This window comes from Giraffa tippelskirchi, chromosome 7 (assembly GCF_054371585.1).
Source record: "Giraffa tippelskirchi isolate mGirTip1 chromosome 7, T2T-mGirTip1v1.2.pri, whole genome shotgun sequence".
NCBI classification, from domain to species: Eukaryota; Metazoa; Chordata; class Mammalia; order Artiodactyla; family Giraffidae; genus Giraffa; species Giraffa tippelskirchi.
In genome coordinates, this window is record NC_137281.1 from 93,606,860 (window position 1) to 93,630,436 (window position 23,577).

Genomic DNA, 23,577 nt, shown 5'->3' on the forward strand with positions numbered 1-23,577 from the left:
CATTTAAGGTAATTATTGATAAGTATGATCCCGTTGCCATTTACTTTGTTGTTTTGAGTTCGTGTTGAAACATCCTTTCTGTGTTTCCTGTTTAGAGAAGATCCTTTAGCATTTGCTGGAGAGCTGGTTTGGTGGTGCTGAATTCCCTCAGCTCTTGCTTGTCTGTAAAGCTTTTGAATTCTCCTTCATATCTGAATGAGATCCTTGCTGGGTACAGTAATCTGGGTTGTAGATTATTCTCTTTCATTACTTTAAGTATGTCCTGCCATTCCCTTCTAGCCTGAAGGGTTTCTATTGAAAGATCAGCTGTTATCCTTATGGGGATCCCCTTGTGTGTTATTTGTTGTTTTTCCCTTGCTGCTTTTAATATTTGTTCTTTGTGTTTGATCTTTGTTAATTTGATTAATATGTGTCTTGGGGTGTTTCGCCTTGGGTTTATCCTGTTTGGAACTCTCTGGGTTTCTTGAACTTCTGTGACTATTTCTTTCCTCAATTTAGGGAAATTCTCAACTATTATCTCCTCGAGTATTTTTTCATGGCCTTTCCTTTTATCTTCTTCTTCTGGGACTCCTATGATTCGAATGTTGGGGCGTTTCATATTGTCCCAGAGGTCCCGGAGGTTTTCCTCATTTCTTTTGATTCTTTTTTCTTTTTTCCTCTCTGCTTCGTTTATTTCCATCATTCTATCTTCTACCTCACTTATCCTATCTTCTGCCTCCGTTATTCTACTGTTGGTTCCCTCCAGAGTGTCTTTTATCTCCTTTATTTCATTATTCATTCTATATTGATTCCTTTTTATTTCTTCTAAGTCCTTGATAAACATTTCTTGCATCTTCTCAATCTTTGTCTCCAGGCTATTTATCTGTAACTCCATTTTGCTTTCAAGATTTTGGATCATTTTTATTATCCTTATTCTAAATTCTTTTTCAGATAGATTCCCTATCTCCTCCTCTTTTGTTTGGCTTTGTGGGCATTTCTCATTTTCCTTTACTTGCTGAGTATTTCTCTGCCTTTTCATCTTGTTTAGATTGCTGTGTCAGGCGTGGCCCTTCTGTATTCTGGTAGTATGAAGTTCCTCTTTGTTGTGGAGGTTCCTCACTGCGGTTGGGGTTGGACAGGTGGCTTGTCAAGGTTTCCTGGTTGGGGGAGCTTGTGTCGGTGTTCTGGTGGGTGGAGCTGGATTTCTGCTCTCTAGAGTGTAATGGAGTGACCAGTATTAATTTTTGAGATGTCTATGGATTTGGTGTGCCTCTGGGCAGCCTGTATATTGATGCTCAGGTCTATGTTCCTGCGTTGTTGGAGAATTTGCGTGGTATGTCTTGCTCTGGAACTTATTGTCTCTTGGGTGGAGCTTGGTTTCAGTGAATTTATGGAGGCTATTGGATGGCCTCTTATTAATTAATGTTTCCCCTGGCTTTCAGTCTTATTCTTGCAGTAGCCTCAAGACTTCTCCTTCCATACAGCCTCAATAATAAAACTTTTAGGTTAATGGTGAAAAGATTCTCCACAGTGAGGGATACCCAGAAAGGTTCACTGAGTTACATGGAGAGATGAGGTGGGGGTGGGTGGGTTGAGGTGACCAGGAGGGGAAGAGGGGAATTCAAATGTGGAGAGAGCAATCTAGCCAGTAAGCACTTCCCTCTGTGCTTTCCACAGTTTGGAACCCTCAGAGTGATTCACAGAGATACATAGAGGGGGGGGAGGAAGGTAACAGAGGTGAGCATGAGTAGAAAGGGAGGAATTGAGAGGGGAGAGAGAGATCTGGGCAGTATCCTGTTCCTGAAGTGTTCTCTGGTACCCAGAACACCCTCAGAGATTCACAGAATTGGGTTGAGAAGAGAAGGAGGAGGGTGGGAGATAGAGGTTCCCTGGGGGAGAAGAAAGAGCATCAATAGGGGGAGAGAGTGATCAGGCCAGTGATCACACTCCTGAGTAAAAATGGGTCCTAAAGATTGGGTTCTTAAATGTACAAAGTTGATATCAAATATGTAAAACAAAGATTAAAAATCTAGAGTAGAGGTTAGACTCTTATAAAACTTACAATCTAAAAAAAAAAAAAGAAAAAAGGAAACAGTGTAAAAAGAAAAAAAAACAGTAAAACAATAAAAAAAGAAACAGTAAAAAAATGTAGAACAGGAAAAAACATTAAAAAAAAAGAAAACACAAAAGGTATAAGATATATGTATGTAGTTTGCTTCAAAAATAGGGGTTTTTTTTTTTTTTTTTTTGCAAGTTAATAGTGGGTTATGAAGATGAAAGTTAAAGGTGTAATAGAGGACTTGAAGAAAAAGGAAAGAAGAGAAAAAAAAATTTTTTTTTTAATTAAAAACAAAAAAAAATTAAAAAAATAAAATAAAATAATAATAGTAAAAAATATATATATCCCGGACTTTCTCTGGAGCTGTTGTGAGCAGTGTGGGATCTGCTCAGTTTTAGATAGATCCTTATTCCTGCTTATACTTTTCAAGATCTATAGGTCCTTTTTAATGCAGTCGGTATTAACTACAGGGATCTTAATCTGTTGGCCTGTCCCTTCCAAAGCGCTTCCCTCTGTTTATTTGGCTTCTGTTTGGAGATCTCTTCAGTATCTAATTTCCGCCCTGCAACAAAGTAGTGGAGGTGATCTCTTTAGGTTCGCTTGTTCAATCGTGCTGTGGGGAGGAAGGAACACTGCAATTCTGGCGTGTGTGTGGTAAGCTCGCAGTGTCTCGGCCGCACTGGGTTCGCCCCCGCTCACGGCGTGTGTGCTTTCCCCGTCTACCCCGCTCAGGCTTCAGGTTACTCGGCCGGGGAGCGGGCCCTGAGCTGCGTGCACTTCCCAGGTCTAAGCCGCTCAGGTTCAGGCTCCCGGTTACTCCACAAGGGCGCAGACTCGGTTTCGCCGGCGGCTTGTGCCGTTCCCGGTCGGAGCTGCCCAGGCGGCCAGGAGTTTGGCGAGGGCGCTGTCCCCTGTTGGGGCGGTGCAGCTTATCACCTCCCTGGTCCCCGCCTCGGTTTACGGGCGCGCCCGGCTCCGGTGTGCTTTGTGTCGGTTCTGGGGAGCTGGTCTCTGGCTGCGACCCTCCCGGCGGCTGTCGACCCTCCGGGATCTCAGGCAGTCTTTGCTTAGAAACTGGGAGCCTATTTGCAGTTTGGTAGGGGGTGCCCTCTCTGGAGCCGAGTTTGCCCCTTTCCGGCTCTGGCGGGCCCCGCCTGCCCGCTGTGTCCCGCGGGGGATGGGGCGATCCGCAGCCGGCTAGCTCTCCTCTGGTATCGCTCAGTCCTTTGTTCTGTGAGCGGGCCGGCAGTGCCTTAGAGTTGGGCTTTTCGCGGGATAGTTCTCTCTCTCTCGCTGTCCCACAGTTTAGGTTACTATCTCACGTTAGCTCCCTCAGATTGCCCTCGGGGCACTCGGGCCCGGTCCTTACCCTAGGCAATGCCGCCCGCTCCTCTCCGTTCAGCCCCCACTTGCTGGTGGCGGATGATGCGAGCGTCTGGGGTTCTTTGCTGGGAGTTGCTTTAGGCACGTAATCTGTGGATTTTATTTATTTTTTCCTCCCAGTTACGTTGCCCTCCGAGATAAAAAATCCTCCCCCACACCCGCCGGTGAGAGGGTTTCCTGGTGCTTGGAAATTCCTCCTCTTTTACGACTCCCTCCCCGGGACGGGTCTCCGTCCCTAACTCTTTTGTCTCTCTTTTTATCTTTTATAATTTCTCCTACCTCTTTTGAAGATAATGCGCAGTTTTTGTGAAAGCCTGACGTCCTCAGCCAGCCTTCAGAAGTAGTTTTGTGAAGTTTGGTCAGCGTTCAGATGTTCTTTCGATAAATTTGTGGAGGAGAGAGTGGTCTCCCCGTCCTATTCCTCCGCCATCTTATGCTTTCCTCACTCTAGTACTTTCTACCTATACTGAGCTCCATATAAGCACAATTTCTGAATCCTCAAGTCCTTCCTAGGCAGACACTAAGTGGTCTGCCCCCCTGTGACCTTTCTTCTAGAATTCAGAATGTATAGATACCCTCAAACAACAGAAGTGGGCATTGATCAGTCAAGGAAGAAGCCATGCGCTTTCAGTTTCCATTACATTAAACAAAATACTCATTAGTGCTTGGCATCTTCCCAAGCAGACACGATCTAGGTGTCCACTGAGGCCTCACTGTGCAGTTAAGAAGTTTAAAAAAGACTTTCTAGACATCAGCTAGAGACAATTAAGGAATGAATAAAACTACTCCAAGGTAAGAAGGCTGGAATTACTGGAAGCGAACACACATAGAATTTCAAGTGTAAACTAGACAAACTATCTCTATATTTATAAAGATCAGATTAGACATTTAAGTAGAGAAGGACGAAAGAGCCCTCTGCTTAATCATCATTACTCTCCTTTAAGAAACCACAGTATGCTTTACTATGGTAGTATCCAGTCATATTAAAACAAAACCACATCTAAATATGCGGTAGCAAAAATAATCTGATGGAAACCTGTCATCACAACATAATTATTCTTATCTTTACTCAACAAGAAAACTAAGTGCTAGTATTACTAAGAGGTCACAATAGTGTAAGTTTACTCTGAAATCCCTATCCATTAAAACTATGGAAAGTTTTATTGCCAAACATCCATTCCCAGATCCAAAATAGCTCCTAGAAAATTCTAGAGAGCAACTGCTTGCATGCAGGTCAGACTTGCAAAAGAATTTCCCCAAGTGTTTCCTTCCCTCCCTGCCTTTCTCCCACCCATCCATCCATCCTTTCATCCCACAAGCATTTGTTAAGTACTATCTGCCAGGCACTGTGCCAAGTGCAGGGGCTACAGTAGTGAGTAAGACAGCAAGGCTTTAGGTGAACATGAAGTCACAGGGTAACACATAAGGCAAAAGGTTTTATATGATCTCTGTTTCTTTCAGTATTAAAATAACTGTATTTGAGAAATCTTCAGGGAAGACCAGTACTTCAAAATTCATTCATGTTACCTGTCCCTCATCTTCTTTAGGGGAATGGGAAGAAAAGCTTTTTAGGGCAAAATTTCTCTTAAAGAGACATTTGTCTTTCTACTTTGACTGATACAGTCTAATCTACCAGAAAATTGTGGGAGCAAATGTTAAATATAAAGTCTTCTCAAAAGGATGCTGTGTTATCTAGCCATGAGGAATGTATGAAAGAACACGCAAAAGAAGAGAACATATGCTTCATATGGACCGTGCAAACCTTCTTGAGTTTGCCACAATGTACTCTCCCTGCTTTTTAACTCAAAGATACCATTCTATCAGTACTTAACACAGATCTTTAAATCCCAGAGCTGATAATGCTTCCCAGCTACAGCTGGATGCATCTGACAAGCAGCATGTAGTAGGAAACCTCACAGGGGATAAGGTTCCTAACAGTCAACTAAGAGTTCAAATCCCCTAAGAGGTGCCCCTGGTGTGCAGAGCACTTAACCCTTCGACCAGCACCAACATGACTATTCACAAATTATTGATGTCCCTAAATCCCTGGCAGATTGTAGACAGTTCTTATATCCTTTGAAGCCCAAGCATATGGCCACTAATGGGATGGATTAAAAAAAACACATATACACATTCATTCTTTGCCACATGAATATAAAGCCACTGAAATGCTAGAAGGTGATTGAACTGGATGGAACAGTGTTAAATACATGCTTAGCCTCATGTTATGGATCATTCTCATTGACATCTATCTGTGTCCTTGGTACAGTTTAATTAAAGCTGTCTGGAACAAGTCTGCTCTCTAAATGATCGCCAAGCAATGAAAAGGTGAAATAGGAGGAGGCTTCAGGCCTTTTGTGTGTGTGTGTGTGTGTAAAGCATTCAAATGGCTGTCTCTGTGGCTAAGAATAGCAGCAGGGAAGAAATTTGTCTCCAGAATTAGCTAGCCATTAGACTTTTCTGTAATAGAAGGCAAGGCTCCTTCTGATGTCATCTTAAAACACCAGAAGTGAAGTTAGGTAATACCAGATCTTAAAAATTCACGTGGAGCTATATTCTGGCCCAAAATAGAGATTCTTCATCAGTCCAGGTTCAATGCATGAGGCAGGGTGCCCAGGGCTGGTGCACTGGGATGACCCTGAGGGATGGGATGGGGAGGGTGGTGAGAGGGGGGTTCAGGATGGGGAACACATGTACACCCATGGCTGATTCATGTCAATGTATGGCAAAAACCACTTCAATACTGTAAAGTAATTAACCTCCAATTAAAATAAATAAATTTAAAAAATAGATATTCTTTTTGTGGGGGTGGGGAGGGTTCTAAAGTAGTAAATATTACAGCAAACTTTTCTTATTTGTAGTTACTTTGCAAAATATAACCCCTAATTTTGCCTAAAATAGTCCTTTTCCTCAGATAGTTTTGTAACTACATGGAAGGAACACCATCTATTTGGGTTTATAGCGTATAGAATACTAGCGTGGCAAGTAGATAGCTTCAAACAATTGTATTTCTTGACTAACCTTCATGTTTCTGGCACTGTTAAGGTTCTAGAGAAACTATAAACAAACACAGATTCAGGAACATAGTTAAGAGACTGAATTTTAAATTAGCTAATTATACCTACTTCTTTTCTATGGTACTTTTCTCCCCTTTGTTATGATTTTATTTAGAGAGATACTTCATGGGAAATGGATGGGGAAACAGTGGAAACAGTGTCAGGCTTTATTTATGGGGGCTCCAGAATCACTGCAGATGGTAATTGCAGCCATGAAATTAAAAGACGCTTACTCCTTGGAAGGAAAGTTATACCAACCTAGATAGCATATAAAAAAGCAGAGACATTACTTTGCCAACAAAAGTCTGTCTAATCAAGGCTATGGTTTTTCCAGTAGTCATGTATGGATGTGAAAGTTGGACTATAAAGAAAGCTGAGTGCTGAAGAATTGATGCTTTTGAACTGTGGTGTTGGAGAAGACTCTTGAGAGTCCCTTGGACTGCAAGGAGATCCAACCAGTCCATCCTAAAGGAGATCAGTCCTGGGTGTTCATTGGAAGAACTGATGTTGAAGCTGAAATTCCAATACTTTGGCCACCTCATGCGAAGAGTTGACTCATTGGAAAAGACCCTGATTCTGAGAAGGATTGGGGGCAGGAGGAGAAGGGGACGACGGAGGATGAAATGGCTGGATGGCATCACCGACTCGATGGACATGGGTTTGGATAAACTCCGGGAGTTGGTGATGGACAGGGAGGCCTGGCGTGCTGCGATTCATGGGGTCGCAAAGAGTTGGACACGACTGAGAAACTGAACTGAACTGAAATTATATTTGTTCTTTAATACCAGAATTAATTGTGCTTCATAAACGTGTCCAAAGGACTATGGCATGTTTAAAAATGTCATTCATTGGCTTCTCTGCACCAATCCATCAGTCATGATGTGCGCTTATCATCTTCATTTAATATTTATTTGGTATCCACTTCATATATGACACCGAGTTATACCCTGTGTTGTTCTTCCCCACCCCTGCCCCTAATTACTCTCTCTCTGTCTCTGTCATAGTATGTTCATCCAGGCTGGCAAAAGGTAATAGTAGCACTAAACAGAAAAACACTCCTAAATTCCCTTAGGATGCTCTTTAGAAGTGCAGATTATCCTAGCCCTGATGCATAACAGAAATTAGTCAGGCCTAGAAGATATTATTTTGAAGCAAGCAGGTCATAAGTTAAAGCCTATTAATAGGATAACATCTGAGTGCTTAGTGACACTGTGCTGGGAGCTCTGGGAGACAGGAACCAAGCAAAAGCATCCTCAACAAACTCAAACATAGGGAAGATGAACACAGTGAACGTCACCAAGGAATGATGGTGTCAGATGAGCGAAAACTGAAGACTACAGGGCAAACAAAAGGGCCCAGCTGAATCCACTTGTCCAGCTGTCCCCATGAAGGCCCCAGACCTGTGAATGAAGCTGCCTTGAGCCCTCCAGACAAGCCAGCTATCAGAAAAATTCCAGTGAGTAACTCTCATTAATGCTAAATGGAGCAGAACAATTGCTCAGCAGAATCTTGCCTAAATTTCTGATTCATAGAATCATGAGATATAAAACAATGGTGGTTTTTTTTAAGTCACTATGTTTTGGAGTATTCTATTATGCAGCAATATATAACTAGAATGGAGGCTAGGCAATAAAATGAATGTGTCATGATAAGCCCCCAAATTAGAATTATAGTTGTACCTTCCCTGGTGGCTCAGCGGTAAAGAATCCACCTGCCAAGGCAGGAGATGCAGGTTCTATCCCTTGGTCAGGAAGATACCCTGGAGGAGGAAATGGCAACCCACTCCAGTATTCTTGACTGGGAAATCCCACAGACAAATCCTGGTGGGCTACAGTCTATGGGGTTGCAAAAGAGTCAGATATGACAGCAACTAAACAACAACAGAAAGTAGGACTGAAGAGAGGCACATGTTTTAGGGAAAAGATCCTAAGTTTTCCTTTGTGTTTATAACAGATTGACAGGTTTTTTTCCTGTAAAGGCCTTTGTGGACTGTATGATCTGTTACTCAGCTGTGTCACTGTAGGGCAAAAGAAGCCACAGACAGTATGTAAATTAATATAGGTAGCTGAGTTTTAATAAGCCTTTACAAAAACAGACTGCTGGCCAAAGTTGGCCATGGGTCATAGATTGCTCATCCCTGGTTTATAATGTCTGAGGTACTGAGGAAAATTCAATTGGAAATATGTTATACATGGATGACACACTGGAATGGGGCTCTGTGACAAGTCAGGGCTGGAGATGTGAATTAGAGAATAGAGAAAATTTTTGAAGAGAGCCTAGGATACTACTGTTGTATCTACTTAAGGTTAATTTTACTTTGTTATTTCTTTTAAATGGTATCAGTTAGGATATTTGGTAAACACATTAGTGGACTGAGGGATTACTTGAATCTTTAGGTGGTACCACTGAACCAGGAAGACATCCAGAGGATAAAATCAAATAGATTTTCAGATATATTAATAGTGGTCCTAGGTCCATTGTCAATGGTTTGCAAATCTGTACAATTTCAAATCAATGTATTTTATGAGTAAATGGACTATTCTAGAACTTTTTTTTCCAAGTGTGGCTAATATTCTAATTTTTAATTTATATAACATTCATAATTTATTTGAACAATTATGAGTTTGGAAATATTTCTTGCTTATATTTGAAAACCATCTATAACATTAATATCCAAGTATTTATATCCTAAACTATCTTGAAAAGTCAGTGGTTATTTTCCATAATTTATGATATATCGAAGGCATTTTATCATGCTGTTTACTGTTATGGGAAAAAACTGTGACCTTTAAAGGAAAAAAACAAGCAGTTTTTTAGTTCTCCTGCATATCTGTTAAGTTTATGGATATTTATTTTAGGCTTTATAAAAATTCTATCAGGCAGCTAAACAATGTAGACTCATACAGCATGTAAATTCTATTAAACAAGGGCTCTTTACCCTTTCACCTATTGCCCTACATGTGCTTGGTACAGTGGCGCAACTATTCAGAACAAATACTAATAGTCTGCCTAAAATCCTTAGTATAACTAATGCAGTCATGCTAGAGGGGGTCTGGTGGATAGTCAAAGGGATTTTATCCATCTAAGGCAAAGAATGGTTTGAACAGTTCTGTTTTTGGCCACAAAAAGAGCAACCTGGTTAAGAGGTGAAGGTTTCTTGTGGCTCCTGCATTTGATAAAGTACAGACCTTGCCACATTCCCTCATAGACCTGTGACCTCAAGCTCTGGCCTTTAGACTTTTTTCCTCCTTGAGAGAGAAATGATTAGTAAGGTCCTTCTGTTAAATATGTTAGCAGTTTCTGCTAAAAAGAGGATTTTAATACTACTGAATTGCAAAGAACACGAGGCAAGGCTTTACTCTAGATACTAAGACAAACCCAGTTTAAGCTGATGCCATAGCTCCTATGAAGGGCCATTTGTTTAGCTCTAATAGTATTTTCTTTTTTTTTTTTCACCTTTGTAGCTTGGTTTCAAACCCTGTCTGGGACACCTGCTCGAAGTGAAATGAGATTGGAGGGTCTCAGTCCATTTGTGGCTGGCTGAAATTTTCCATCTTCCTTTCCAGAAAAACGGTCCATAAGGAAATTAAGTGAAGAGTTAGATGTCACACATGGATTCACGTGTAGGTGTACTGGAGGCCTAGATAATCTTCCTTGTGAAAAGTACAATATAAATTCAGCACTGGTTCATTGGTTCATCCACTTTGCCTCTCAGCAGCTCTCTAACACCTGAGGTCTCCTGTCTCCTAAAGATGATGCAGCTTTAGGGACATCTTGTTACTGTTCTAAGCCACTGCGTAGTTTGAACTGAGATTGTAAAGTGGCTTGAAATTGGCTGTGATTTGCTGCTTCATTTAAACAGGGGTTTTGTATGAAAGTAGTATAAGAGCTACATGTTCTGTGCTTTTCACATTATGTAAATAGATCTTAAGTCTCCATAAATAACAATTAAAGAATTTTCATAGTCTACGAGTAAACAGATTACATGCCTTCAGACCATACATTTCTCAAGAGAGAAAATAGAACACCATAAGTTATTACAACCCAAGGCAATATTGCCTTAAGGTGGTATGAATTTTGATTCCAAAAGTCAATAGAGTCTTTTCCGTATAAATTTAAAGCCACCCAAAATTTCCCTGAACTTACTAAATACACAATTAGTTTCTTGTTACAGATAATTTCTATTGATTCAAATCTGGTTTGTCAGCATGGATTAATCAGAATCGTCAGTGACGAGATCTGGATGGCTCAAGGGATCAGTTCCTGGGCTACAGGCCTTTCATCCCCAGGTCACTGTTTCCAATACTTACAGGAGTTTTGAGAGGCCTATTTGACAGCTGGTGTGAAACAAACCAGTACTTTCAGTTAAGTCCCTCACACAAATTCATTGTCCCTTATATTCAAAGATGTTATCACTTATTGTCTGAGTTATATGTGAAGGTAAAAAATTATTGCATTATCAGTAGTGCTAGTTATTATTCATAGACATGTTCACATTTATAATCTCCTATGGTAAACAAAAGTGGTTTCTATCTTCAAGGCCTGCTGTATCTAGTTACCGAATATTTATCTCTGTAGGACATTTTCCTACAAATGAAACCAGCTGATCTCTGATTGGTTGCCTCAAACTATCATACATTCTTTCCTTTGTAGCAGTGTTTCTTTCCTTGAGATTATATGTGTGTGTCTCATTTCTTTGTTTGCCTTTCAGGTCTTTTCTGAAGTGCAGGTTATAGTGTTCTTATCTTTTCTCATTCAATAAAAACTCCAGGTCCAGGTCCTCCAGATAGATAGATTCCCTGAATAAATATTATTCTTAGCAGTTCTTGGGTCAGGTGATTATCCTTCACTTGTCTTTAGGAACCTTTTAACCCCAACCGGGGCATCTAGAGTGATCTGCTGGGTAGCACACAGGCCTGGTCTTTGGTTACCTGATCTCATCACAGCAGGTAAAACATCTGAAGATGCTTTCCTTCACCCCCCATTCTGGCCAAAGCTCCTAATAGCCTTCTTTATTCAAGGTACATCAGGTAACCTTGTTTTCTAGCTCTTTCTACTTGTAATACCCTAGATTTTGTTGCCAGGGGCCAAACACTGTTTCTTTCTTGACTTGGTTGAAAAATTAATAGACTTTTATTACAAAGATACTAGCTATTCTTAGTTAAGAGAGAAAGGAACCTGGGTTACTCAGGAGAAAAGAAGAGAGATTTTGGCTATCCTGGATTGTTTGTGAAGTTTTGTGGCTCGGCTTTACTAAGGTGTTTTCAATTTCTGGCTCTCCTATGAAACTCTTTGGCTACCTGATGTGAAGAGCCGACTCACTGGAAAAAACCCTGATGATGGGAAAGATTGAGGGCAGGAGAAGAAGGGGGCAACAGAGGATGAGATGGTTGGATGGCATCACTGACTCAATGGACATGAGTTTAAGCTGACTCTGGGGGATAGTGAAGGACAGGGAAGCCTGGCGTGCTGCAGTTCATGGGGTCCCAAAGAGTCAGACATGACTTAGTGACTGAACCACAACAACAGTGTAACTCTACTATCTATTTAGGAAGCTAAACATAGTGACTGGTACCTATACTGACTGCTGTACTCTGAATTCAAGTTGATGGTTTTTAATAATATAAATAATAGGAAGTATCTAGTGCTATCTGGAAGTATGGAAGAAACAGTTCGTTCACTACTCCTGGGCCATGTATATATGATGAAACCAGCTTGGTAGTTAAATTCAGTTCAGTCACTCAGTTGTGTCCGACTCTTTGCGATTCCATGAATCGCAGCATGCCAGGGCTCCCTGTCCATCACCAACTCCCGGAGTCTACCCAAACCCGTGTCCATTGAGTCGGTGATGCCATCCAGCCATCTCATCCTCTTTCGTCCCCTTCTCCTCCTGCCCCCAATCCTTCCCAGCATTAGGGTCTTTTCCAGTAAGTCAACTCTTCACATGAGGTGGCCAAAGTATTGGAGTTTCAGCTTCAACATCAGTCCTTCCAATGAACACCCAGGACTGATCTCCTTTAGGATGGACTGGTTAGATCTCCTTGCAGTCCAAGGGACGCTCAAGAGTCTTCTCCAACACCACAAATCAAAAGCATCAATTCTTCAGCTCTTAGTTTTCTTTATAGTCCAACTCTCACATCCATACATGACTACTGGAAAAACCATAGCCTTGACTAGATGGACTTTTGTTGGCAAAGTAATGTCTCTGCTTTTTAATATGCTACCTAGGTTGGTCATAACTTTCCTTCCAAGGAGTAAGCGTCTTTTAATTTCATGGCTGCAGTCACCATCTGCGGTGATTCTGGAGCCCCCAAAAATAAAGTCTGACACTATTTCCACTGTTTCCCCATCCATTTCCCATGCAGTGATGGGACCGGATGCCATGATCTTAGTTTTCTGAATGTTGAGCTTTAAACCAACTTTTTCACTCTCCTCTTTCACTTTTATCAAGAGGCTCTTTAGTTCTTCTTCACTTTCTGCCATAAGGGTGGTGTCATCTGCATATCTGAGATTGTTGATATTTCTCCCTGCAATCTTGATTCCAGCTTGTGCTTCATCCAGCCTGGCATTTCACATGATGTACTCTGCATATAAGTTAAATAAGCAGGGTGACAATTACAGCCTTGACATACTCCTTTCCCTATTTGGAACCAGTCTGTTGTGCCATGTCCAGTTCTAACTGTTGCTTCCTGACCTGCATACAGGTTTCTCAAGAGACAGGTCAGGTGGTCTGGTATTCCCATCTCTTTCAGAATTTTCCACAGTTTATTGTGATCCACACAGTCAAACTCTTTGGCATAGTTAATAAAGCAGAAATAGATGTTTTTCTGGAACTCTGTTGCTTTTTTGATGACCCAGTGGATGTTGGCAATTTGATCTCTGGTTCCTCTGCCTTTTCTAAAACCAGCTTGAACATCTGGAAGTTCACGATTCACATATTGCTGAAGCCTGGCTTGGAGAATTTTGAGCATTACTTTACTAGCATGTGAGATAAGTGCATGTTATTCTTTATACCCTCAGACCAAGGATAGACTGGCACATTACCTGTACTCAGCAAATGTATGACAAAGGAGTGAAGAGGAGAAACCAGAGAGGAACACTGGGTCTTCCACACTTCTTTTTAATCCTACTCTTTCCGTTTGGTGATGATGACTTAGAGATTGAATCATTCTGTATTAATGTAGTGTACCTGGTAAGCACGTAGATGCCATGTGCTTAATCTGAATCATAATTCTTACACTTTTTAGCTATGAAACTTTGAGCAAGACTTAAATATCTTAAATATCTGTAGAATCAGAATAATACATATTTCATGGGGATGGTATGAGAGTTGAATAAGTTAATGTAAAGGGCCTGGCACATAGAAATTGCATTAGTATTATAATCACTATCAAAGTGAGAATATGGCCAGTTTGTTGTTGTTGAGTCTAGATGAGAGAAGACATCTGTGGTAGTGGGTAAGAGTGCCAGGATTACTGTTGTGCACAAGACTAAGGATCCATTAACCCATAGTTATGTGTATCCTTTGTATGATTTGATTTACTAGGTGGAAATATGGGGCTTACTTACTCTGATTTCCTTTAAAGAAATAAGCCTGATTATTTAGTCAAAGGGATCCCTTTTTTCTTCCAGGTGGCTAGGAGGCGTCTGTGTGTGTTTGTGTGTGTTTGAGGGGGAGAGTAGGTATGAGTGACTGATTTGAACTGTTTCAATATCCAGCAATTGTGGAAGCAGAGAAGGAGTGGAGTGTGGGAGAGCAAAAGTGTAAAATGACAACATTCTGACCAAACCAGAGAATGCTCCAGGATTCCTAGGTGTGGCCTATAAGTGCAAGGGAAAAGAGGCACCTTATGGACAGAAAGTTCTGGAGGAAATATGGTACTAGAAGGAAAGACAAATTACAGTTTACAAATAGCTGAGAAAAGAAGAGAAGCGAAAGGGAAAGGATAAAGGGAAAGATATACCCACCTGAATGTAGATTTCCACAGAATAGCAAGGAGAGATAAGAAAGCCTTCCTCAGTGATCAATGCAAAGAAATAGAGGAAAGCAAAAGAATGGGAAAGACTAGAGATCTCTTCAAGAAAATTTGAGATACCAAGGGACCATTTCATGCAAAGATGGGCACAATAAAGGACAGAAATGGCAAGGACATTAAGAAGAGGTGGCAAGAATACATGGAGGAACTATACAAAAAAGGTCTTAATGAACCAGATAACCATGATGGTGTGATCACTCACATAGAGTCAGATATCCTGGAGTGTAAAGTCAAGTGGGCCTTAGGAGGCATTAATATGAACAAAGCTAGTGGAGGTGATGGAATTCCAGCTGAGCTGTCTCAAATCCTAAAAGATGATGCTGTGAAAGTGCTGCATTCACTATGCCAGCTAATTTGGAAAACTGGGCAGTGGTCATAGGACTGGAAAGGGTCAGTTTTCATTCCAGCCCAAAGAAAAGTAATGCCAAAGAATGTTCAAACTACCATACAATTGCGCTCATTTCACTTTCTAGCAAGCTAATGCTCAAAATTCTTCAGGCTAGCCTTCAACAGTATATGAACTGAGAAATTCTAGATGTACAAGCTGGATTTAGAAAAGGCAGAGGAACTAGAGATCAAATTGCCAACATCCATTGGATCAAAGAAAAAGCAAGGGGATGCCAGAAAAAACATCTACTTCTTCTTCATTGACTATGCTAAAGCCTTTCACTGTGTGGATCACAATAAACTGTGGAAAATTCTTAAAGAGATGGGAATACCAGACCACCTGACCTGTCTCCTGAGAAACCTGTATGCAGGTCAAGAAGCAACAGTTAGAACCAGACATGGAATAATGGACTGGTTCCAAATTGGGAAAGGAGTACATCAAGGCTGTATATTGTCACCCTGTTTATTTAACTTATATGCAGAGTACATAATGTGAAATGCTGGGCTGAATGAATCACAAGCTGGAATCAAAATTGCCAGGAGAAATCAACAACCTCAGGTATGCAGATGATATCACTTTAACGGCAAAAAGCGGAGAGGAACTAAAGATGAGGGTGAAAGGAGAATGAAAAATCTGGTTGAGTTTCCTTCATTGTGCAAAAGCTTTTATGTTTAATTTGGTCCCATTTGTTTACTTTTGTTTTTATTTGCATTACTCTAGGAGGTGGGTCATAGAAAATCTTGGTGTGATTTATGTCAGAGAGTGTTCTGCCTATGTTTTCCTCCAAGAGTTTTATAGTTTCTGGTCTTACATTTAGGCCTTTAATCCACTTTGAGTTTATTTTTGTGAATGTTGTTAGAAAATGTTCTAGTTTCATTCCTTTACATGTAGTTGATTAGTTTTCCCAGCACCATTTGTTGAAGAGATTGTCTTTCCTCCATTATATATTTTTGCCTCCTTTGTCAAAGATAAGGTGTCCATAGGTGCGTGGATTTATCTCTAGACTTTCTATTTTGTTCCATGATCTATATTTTTGTCTTTGTGCCAGTACCATACTGTCTTGATGACTGTAGCTTTATATAGTATTGTCTCAACCTGGAGCCTATTACACAGAGTGAATTAAGTCAGAAAGAGAAAGACAAATACTGTACATTAAGGCACATGTATGAAATTTAGAAAGACAGTACTGATGATCCTACATGCAGGGACGCAAAGGAGACACAGATGTAAGGAATAGACTTTTGGACTCAGTGGGACAAGGCAAGGGTGTGATGATTTGAGAGAATGGCATTGAAGCATGTACATTACCATATGTAAAATAGATGACCAGTGCAAGTTCAGTACATAAAGCAGGGCATCCAAAGCCGGTGCTCTGGGACAGCCCAGAGGGATAGGGTAGGGAGGGAGATCAAGGGGGGTTCAGTACGGGGGGACACATGTATACCCCTGGCTGATTCATGGTAATGTATGGCAAAAACCATTACAATATTGCAAAGTGATTATCCAATTAAAATGAGTTAATTAAAAAAAGAAACAGCTAGTTTAAAACTCGACATTCAGAAAAATAAGATCATGGAATCTGGTCTCATCACTTCATGGCAAATAGGTGGGGGAAAAGTGGAATTAGTGACAGATTTTATTTTCTTGGGCTCCAAAATCACTGCGGATGATAACTGCAGCCACAAAATTAAAAGATGCTTGCTCCTTGGAAGAAAAGCTATGACAAACCTAGACAGCAAGCACATTAAAAGCAGAGACATCAGTTTGCCCACAGAGGTCTGTATAGTCAAAGCTATAACTTTGCCAGTAGTCATGTATGGATGTGAGAGTTGGATCATAAAAAAGGCTGCGCACAAAAGAATTAATGCTTTCATATTGTGGTGCTGGAGGAAGACTCTTTAGAATCCCTTGGACTGCACAGAGATCAAACCCATCAATCCTAAAGGAAATCAACCCTGAATATTCATTGGAAGGACTGATGCTGGAGCTGAAGCTCCAATACTTTGGCCACCTGATGTGAAGAACCAACTCTTTGGAAAAAATCCTAATGCTGGGAAAGATTGAGAGCATGAGGAGAAGAGGGTGACAGAAGATGGGATGGTTGGATGGCATCATCAACTCAATGGACATGAGTTTGAGCAAACTCGGGAGATAGTGAAGGATGGAGAAGCCTGGCGTGCTGCAGTCCATGGGGTCACAAAGAGATGGACATGACTTAGCACTTGAACAACAGACAGAAATACCTATTAGAGGAATGGAGGAACACTGGAGAAGAGAAAAGTTCTTAGCCTAGTAACTTTTGTACACAGCATCAGAATACTATAGTTTGATAGAAAGTAGCAGTACTGAGTGACTGTAAAATCAGTATAAGAAAAAAAATTCTGAAAAGACTTGCCAGTCTCTTGAGTCTGTATCACTCTGGAGAAATGCATTCATTTCACATTTAAATTTCTTTCAGTTATCATTTTTTATTGATACTTAATCTTAATGTCTATCTATATTATCTTGAGAGATATACCTCTATATTAACCTTAATATCTGTATATTAACCTTGTTGTTGTTCAGTTGGATAACCTTAAGTCTCTCTATATTATATGCAAATACCTTACTTCATTTGCATTCACAACTCTGCTAAAATAAATTGATACCTGAAATTATAGAGGTTTTGTTTGTCTTTTGCCATGTTCAGTTCTAAATAAGCAACAAATGAAAGAACCCTACATACCCAGACCTTGATTTGAAAGATATCTGGAAGATTTACAGTATGCTAAACTAGGGAAAAATTTGGGAATAATCAGCACAATACCTTTGGCTCTCCATTATAATCAGTTTTTCAGCCTGCCTGTCGATAAAACCTTTTCTTTTTCACAATGGTTTACAACTTAAATAATTTAATACAACAGTTGTTATATTTTTATTGCAGGCTGATAAAACTGGAACCATAAGTCTTTTCTATGCACTATATTACAAAAAAAGTGACACTGGAGAAGGGGAATGGATGATTACTAAAACTGTAATTCAATCTTCAGGTTCTGAAGATGTCATAAAAAAGGCTTCTGCTTTACTTGCGCATGGCAGATACTATCAGGATGCCTCAAATGAACTCTCTCTGGGTATTCAGTCTCTCCTTTGGCATTATTTTATATACAATAAAAATAAAAATGGGACTTCACAATGCAAATGCAACTGAGATTCAAGCTCAGTAGTTCTTTTGTCAAATAGGATTTTCTTTTATGAAGTTTCATTCTAGAATTAATTTTGATATCAGTGCCTGTCAGGCTGTGGAAATTGAGCTGAACCAAGTGAGTCTATTCCTATTTGAGCTGACATGTAGGAAGCTGTAATTAGGAAAAATGCAGAGTTTGTACTGTGCTATAGAAAATTAAACTCATCATACCACATATTGTCAAATCTGGTTAAAAGTATAGGTATGATAAATAGCAACATTCTATAAATGCCTAATGCTGGGAAGGATTAGGGGCAGGAGGAGAAGGGGACGACAGAGGATGAGATGGTTGGATGGCATCACTGACTCGATGGACATGGGTTTGGGTGGACTCCGAGAGTTGGTGATGGACAGAGAGGCCTGGCGTGCTGCAGTTCATGGGGTCGCAAAGAGTCAGACATGACTGAGTGACTGAACTGAACTGATAAATGCTTAATCATTCATATATTTAAAAATTTACCACTTTTTCACCCTGCCATAAATAGTTGTCAGAAAATAATTTTCAAATTCCAATCATTGCTATGATCTGAAAGGTCTGTAAATTAATAACAGATTCCTATAGTGTTTACTATTAACAGTGTTCTACAAAACTTAGGCCTCTAGCATGTAAGGAAATGTATTCCTTATAGACAAAGATGATGGTTAGTTATTTGTACATTCCTGCCAGTTGTTTTTCAGTGGACTTGTCTGTACTGACTTCAGTGTAAGACCAAGAAACTTCTAATTCGCCGAACTTCTTAATATGTCCAACATTCAGTTAATCTATAGGTGACCGTGCGAATGAAATTGAATTTCTGGCTATTAAAAATGACACTTTGCCTCTGTATTAAGGCACTGCAGCAATACTTTACAAAATTCTTTTGCAATCTTCACAGGATAAGAATAAATTAAGTGGAAGAACTGAAATTTCGTAGTATGGCTGCTGAAGGATCAACACATATGGTTGGAAGATGAAATTTCCATTGATTCCCCAGCCTGAGGGAGTGCAGGCAGCACCATGTGAGTTTCTGCGTTTTGTCTCTCAGCCAATGCAGCCCTGACCCATTCCATGAGGGGTGAAAGGTCACAAGCGCTATGTGAGTGGTGTTTAATTTTCACCACAACTGAGACTGCTAATCACATAACATTAGGGTGAATTATGGTGATTATTGCAGGCTGAACACAGAGAGATTAAACAATAACAGCAACACAACCACAGCTGTGATGGTAGTGATGAAAAGGTGACGCTTTCATGACCCCGTGCTAAAGGGTTTGATTGGGATTCTGGAAGCCTCTGGTGAAAGACACTTTGCCCTCTCCAGGTTAGCTTTTTCCTAAACCACCTCTATATTAAGCAGGGTGACAATAACCCATTTTAACAGTTTCTAGTAATGGAAAGGGCTCAAAACATTCTCTTCAGAATGCCCAAGTCTCATTAGTCTACAGAGTAAACATGCACTCCAGAGTCACTGCTTTCTAGAAAGTCTTCACTTTGTAAAGCTGTTAGCTTCTACACCCTGCATGGATTTTTTTCTTTTAAAAACTTTTTACCGAGTATAGTTGATTTACAGTGTTGTGTAAGTTTAAGATGTATAGCAAAGTGAATCAGTTATACATATACATATATCCAATCCTTTTTTAGTCTTATTTTTTAATTTTTATTGGGGTATTGTTGATTTACAATGTTGTGTTAGTTTCAGGTGTACAGCAAAGTGAATCTGTTATATATATATATATATATATATATATATATATATATATATATATATATATATCTGCTCACTTTTAGATTCTTTTCCCATATAGGTCATTACAGGGTATTGAGTAGAGTTCCTTGTGCTCTACAGTAGGTCCTTATTTATCTATTTTATATATAGTTATCTATTTTATATAGAGTAGTATGTATATGACAATTCCAATCTCCTGATTTATCCCTCCCACCCTCTTTCTCCTCTGGTAACCATGTTTGTTTTCTACATCTGTGACTCTATTTCTGTTTTATGAATAACTTAATTTGTACTATTTTTTTAAGATTCCACATATAAGTGATATTGTATGTGTCTTTCGTTGTCTGACTTCACTCAGTATGACAATCCCTAGGTCCATTCATGTTGCTGCAAATGGCATTATTTGTTCTTTTTAATAGCTGAATAGTATTCCATTATATATACATGTACCACATCTTCTTTATCCATTCCACTGTCAATGGATATTTAGGTTGCTTCCATATTCTGGCTATGTAAATAGTGCTGCAATGAACATGGGGTGCACCTTACATGGATTTTTAATTTGTTTGGTCTCATTTTTTCTTTTCTACATATGTAGCCCATGTAATGGATTCTATCTTCCTTAGGAAAATTTGAGGAATAATTAAAGAAAAGAGGCTATTACTAGGTGTTTTTTAAATTTAATAAATATTGCTTAGATGGGAGGCTGCCTGGTTCATGAATCATTGAATAAAGCCAACTGTATCTTCAAACTTACAGGGTTGAATTTTGTTTTCTAACACATACATATTTTTTCAGTGTAAATATTTTACTTACGACCATACCCTAAATGTCATTATGTGAAGGTATTGGCTCAGACAGTAAAGAATCTGCCTACAATTCAGGAGACCCAGGTTCAATCCCAGGGTTGGGAAGATCCCTTGGAGAAGGGAATGGCAACCCACTCCAGTATTCTTGCCTGGAGAATTTCATGGACAGAGGCTACAGTCCATGGGGTTGCCAAGAGTCAGACACGACTGAACGACTAACACTTTCACTTTAAAATAAGAAGTCAAGCACTGATACAGAGTGAAGTGAAGAGCAGCTATGACAAACCTAAACAGTGTGTTAAGAAACAGAAACATCACTTTGCCAACAAAGGTCTGTTTAGTCACAGCTGTGGTTTTTCTAGTAGTCATGTACGGATGTGAGAGTTGGACCATGAAAAAGGCTAAGCACCAAAGAATTAGATGCCTTCAAATTGTGTTGCTGGAGAAGACTCTTAAGAGTCCCTTGGACAGCAAGGAGATCCAACCAGTCAATCCTAAAGGAAATCAACCCTAAATGTTTACTGGAAGGACTGGTGCTAAAACTGAAGCTCCAATACTTTGGCTACCTGATGCAAAGAGCCAACTCATTGGAAAAGACCCTGATGCTGGGAAACATTAAGAGCATAAGGAGAAGGGGGTGCAAAGGATGAGATGGTTAGATGGCATCACCGACTCTGGATATGAACTTGAGCAAACTCTGGGAGATAGTGGAGGACAGGGAAGCCTGGAATACTGAAACCTATGGGATTGCAAAAAGGTATACACAACTTAGCAACTGAACAATGAGAAGAGCAGCTAATGCCTGCAGTTCATTCCTAATGTTTGGATAGTCTGCTTTTCACATATTAGGGCAAAAAAAAAAAAAAAAAATCAGTAATGTGTCCATTTCCACCAAGTTGAAATGCCCTGCATCAGGAGTTGTTTTCTTGAACAAAATGAAGCAGAGACATCTGGAAGCCAGGAATTGGGAAACTGGGTCACCATCAGTTCCAAAGTTTACCTTTAGGGCTGATTTCTGGTTTTAAGGGAGCACTTATTAACTTAGTTCATGAAGTATACAAATGGAGATGTAGGTTGTTTCAAAAATATATATATATATACACACATATATATGTTGGCTTCAACCATATTTATAAACTAAAGATAGCACACTGAATTTTACCAGAAGTTCAAAAGTAGTCCTGGTTGACAAAATAGATAAAAAGGCAGTACATGTATTCTTGCAAATAATGCTATAAAGCAAAGAGTCTCATATGTTCTAGCTAAGGTAACTGAACAGTTCTTCTTAAAGATTTTTTTTTTCTTCTTAAAATATGATGTAATGATCCCATATGGAGGAAATGAAGGTGGCAAAATCTACAACAAAATCTGAATCATGAAGAAAAAGTTCAAAACTCTTGGGCATAGTTCAATAGAGGCAGCATCAAGTGCTTTTAAAAATACTATGTTGTCAAGCCCAGCAGCTATGAAGTTGGAATGATTCCCAACTACAGCCTAGGTAATTTATCTTGTATAATAGTAGCTCACCTATACTGGCTGGTTTGATGTTAGCTTGTTGAGGCAGTTCTGGGTTACAAAGTGCTGGAGCAGAAAGTTCATGTTAAACTTTCAGCTGATATGAAGATATTTCTATTGGAAAAATATAAATATTAGGCAAATGGCTAATTAAATGCATATATCTTTGATTCCTAAACCACAAGAGATAATGATAATACTCATCATAATAATAACCAAAACTAACATTATTTACTATAGGCATTGTGTTAGGTACATTGCATGCACTGTCTCATTTATTTGTCATAACATTCAGAGATTGTCTTTTGTTATTACCCCTATCTTAAACATGAATAAATTGAGGCTTCAGTTCAGTCACTCAGTCGTGTTCGACTCTTTGCAACCCCATGGACTGTACTGAAGTTAAATAACCAGGCTTTCTGAATTGGGTGAAAATTTGGGCTCCACCAAGTTTCAGAAACATTCTGGGATAAACTGAATCATCCTGCTCTTCTGTGATTATTGGCTCTTAGCAGCACTGTGGCTTTAGGAATCAATATGGTGCATGAGTTCTATAAATGTGCCTCTTAATAAGTTAATAAAACAGAGATATTCTCATTGCCTCTCCATCAAAGTTTCAGGGAAAAATGAGAATATTAAATGCAGTAGGATAGAGAAGATCTGCTCCATTTGCTCTGCAATGATAATCTTTTACAAAAGAGGATTTTTATTAATTCTTTGCCTTCTGGGGATATTATAATTTTCTAGAATATAGAACTGCCTTAAGCACAGTAATTTGCTGAGCTAGACTGAATCTCAAAATGTTTCAAATGAGCTGATAAACAACTGCATAATTAGCCATTATTAGATCAAGTCTGTATGTTACTGATATCCAGATGAACAAACCAATGGATAGGCAAATTATAGATATACTTTTAAAAACTAAGAGCCTGTGTTATATTTTGACATGCTTTGTGACTTGTCCTTTAAAGAATTAAAAACCACATTTCATTTTCCTCATTTTAAAAGAAGAAATTTAGATTATTCTATCAAGCAAATCCTTAGAGACTTAATCATTAAGCACATCTTTCCATGTATGAATAATGAAGGATTTGTGTGTTAAATGCAACTCACGCTTTAAAAGTGAATAGGTGGTGGGATTTTCCTTTTCAATTAAACCTTGCCTCAAATCTATTACTTGCATGGGTAATGTTCATTCATCCCCGTTTTGAGTTCTGGTTCAATTTCAGAGTACAAAATACATTTGGTCCCGATTATGAAAATAACAGGTTTTACATGCTTAAACCAGAAAAGGAAAATACAGTAAGTTTTTATGATTAAACACATACACCTTATTCAAGCGGCTAACATCCAGTCCAAAATGTATCCATGTTATAGTTAAACCTCTCTTTCCTCTCACTTTTCATTTTTCAAGAACTTG

General features: G+C 39.5%; 1 long non-coding RNA gene across 3 annotated transcripts in view; it reads left to right on the forward strand.

The window, feature by feature from the left end:
* The window catches only part of LOC145512749 (uncharacterized), a 135,103-nt gene that overhangs the window by 90,449 nt on the left and 21,077 nt on the right, over positions 1–23,577 (forward strand). For all 3 annotated transcript variants that reach the window (XR_014058759.1, XR_014058760.1, XR_014058758.1), the window contains exon 3: positions 19,003–19,126. This is a non-coding gene — a long non-coding RNA (uncharacterized LOC145512749). The remainder of the gene's footprint in view (positions 1–19,002; positions 19,127–23,577) is intronic.